Source organism: Phascolarctos cinereus, unplaced genomic scaffold, assembly GCF_003287225.1.
Source record: "Phascolarctos cinereus isolate Bilbo 61053 unplaced genomic scaffold, phaCin_HiC Scaffold_5;HRSCAF=322, whole genome shotgun sequence".
NCBI lineage: Eukaryota > Metazoa > Chordata > Mammalia > Diprotodontia > Phascolarctidae > Phascolarctos > Phascolarctos cinereus.
This window is the reverse complement of record NW_027555958.1, coordinates 197669984-197672319: the sequence shown is the minus strand read 5'-3', so window position 1 is coordinate 197672319 and position 2336 is coordinate 197669984. Positions and strand designations below refer to the sequence as shown.

The 2336-nt window shown below is 31.9% G+C and overlaps 1 pseudogene; it reads left to right on the top strand.

Moving 5' to 3' along the window:
* The first annotated feature begins 603 nt into the window (after positions 1–603).
* LOC110217696 (sister chromatid cohesion protein PDS5 homolog A pseudogene) lies at positions 604–2022 on the top strand (annotated as a pseudogene).
* The last annotated feature ends 314 nt before the right edge of the window (positions 2023–2336 follow it).

Sequence of the window (2336 nt, the reverse complement as noted above, 5' to 3'; positions counted from 1 at the left end):
TTGTTTTATTTATGTCTTCTCTCTCTCTTTTTCTTTTTTGCGATTCTGGCTTTCCACTTATGAATTTAGATACCATCATTTATTACATATAGTTTAATAATGATGTTGTTTCATCATCTATGGTGCTTGCAAGTGTAATGTAGTTTCCCTCTTTCTCTCTCTGAAAATTACAAATTATTATTTTGTCTTATCTGATAGCATAGTTGTGACTCCTTTTTTTTTTTTGAATAACCTACTATGTAGTAAATTTTATTCTAGTTTCTTGTTTTCCTTCTGTCTTTATTTTTTATGTGTGTTTCTTATATATAGCAAATTATTTGGTTTTATTTTCTTATCCATTTTGTTAGTACCTTACATTTCATCAAGCTGTTCAATCAATTCATATTTAAGATTGAAATTGTAGGTTCATATTTTCTTCCATTTGCTTCTTTTGTGCTTATTTTTATCATCTCATCAGACAATGTGAACAATAGTCACAAGTTCTTATATACACACATAGCAGACTCCAAACAACAAATCTCTATGGTGACTGCAGAGGGACAGCTCCATATACTTGTAGCCTTCATGAGAAGGAGGCACTACTGTAAGACTATGGAAGAAAAGTTGTCTCCCAGAATGAATTTCTTCACTACATAGTCCAAACCACCCACTGTCTTCTGTGGAGTGGTGATTTGGGAAAAGAGGTAACTGAAAAGATATCTAAAAGACAAGTTGGTCAAACAATTAAAGATGGTAGTAGAAATTTTTTATAATCTTAAGTCAGGACTCAGAAGATGAAAGCAGTCTTGTCTCTTGCATCCAAATTATTCTTCAGGAATCCCGACAAAGACACAAATCTTCTTGTAGCAAGTTGTTTGGCTGATATTTTCTGAATCTATCATCCTGAATTGCCATATACTCACTACAAACCCAAGGACATACTTTAGTTGATTACAAGGTAGTTAAAAGTTTTGGAAGATACCAAGAATCCACAATATAATAGATATATTTTACTTATTAGAGAATTTAGCTTGGATGAAACCTATAATATTTGCTTTGATTGGAAGATTGCAATGAAATTTTTATTCAACTTTTTAGAATTGTTGATCAACTGTTGATCAACAGTTGATCAACAGTGATCAACAACAGCCACAATAGGAATGTCCAAATGTACATGCTAGACTTGATGAGTTCTAGTATTGTAGAAGGTGATGGAGTAACTCAAGAACTGTTGGATTTGATCCTATTCCTATGAACTACCTTTTGTGCACATAAAGACTTAAATAAATAAACAGTTGATCTTGCAAGGGTACTATTTTTTTTTAAATCCCAGACTGTTAAGACATGTATTATTAATTTTTAAAACCAAGTTTTGATATTGAGAATATATTCAATAAACGATTTATCCAAACATACATTTAGTTCAATAAACAATTTTTGACATTGATTCTCATTTATTGCTCTCTGTCGTGCCACAGCTTGAATTCAAACTAAAGAACTATGATAGAGAACGACATTTTGCCATGGTTCATTTGCTAGCTAAATTGGTTCTGAAGAGTCTGATTTGGCAACACAGATTTGGATTCTTTAGCAGTGATTTCTTGGAAGATGTAATGATATTCATGTTTCTTGTCAGGTTAAAAAGTGTGAGATTTGCCATTCACTGTTTATTAAATCACCGATACTTAACAGGGACCTTATGAAATACTTTAAAGTTAGATTTCATTATCCAAAAGAAACTAATTGTCATGATGTCATTGTTATAATAATAAAAGCTGGCAAAAGAGATCTTTCATTAGTCAATAATCTGTTACTTGGCTTTGTGAGGGAAAAAAAGTTGGAAAAATAGTGGAGATTCTGAAAAAGAAGTTATGATGGGTCTTGTCAACTTTACAAGGAATACTATCTTCATGTAGAATAAAGGATAAACATGTGCACCCATATCTTCAAAATAGCATTGATGCCCAATTTTTGTTAGACAGTATCTTGCAAATTCCTTTGTCTCTAGTAATCTTGAAACTGAAGAATGAAATGTTTACATAATTTCCCCCTCAGATCCAAATACTGAAAAGATACTCAATGACATGTGCAAATATAAGAAGATTTTCTATGTTATATTTTCATTGTGTATCCCTCATGAAAGGTAAGGTTTCTGGAATATAAGTGTTTTGAGGCCACCTCCTCATTCCATTCCTATGTTAACATATTTCTAATCTTAAATAATCTCCCACGGAAATATTGTAAAAATTACTTGTAAAGGGGCATAGATTTTGAAGCCCTAACTCCTGATTGCACTCTTCTCCCTTCCTTTTCCTTGCCTTTTTTTGTTCTTTCTAAATATCAAGTCCTATAGCTCC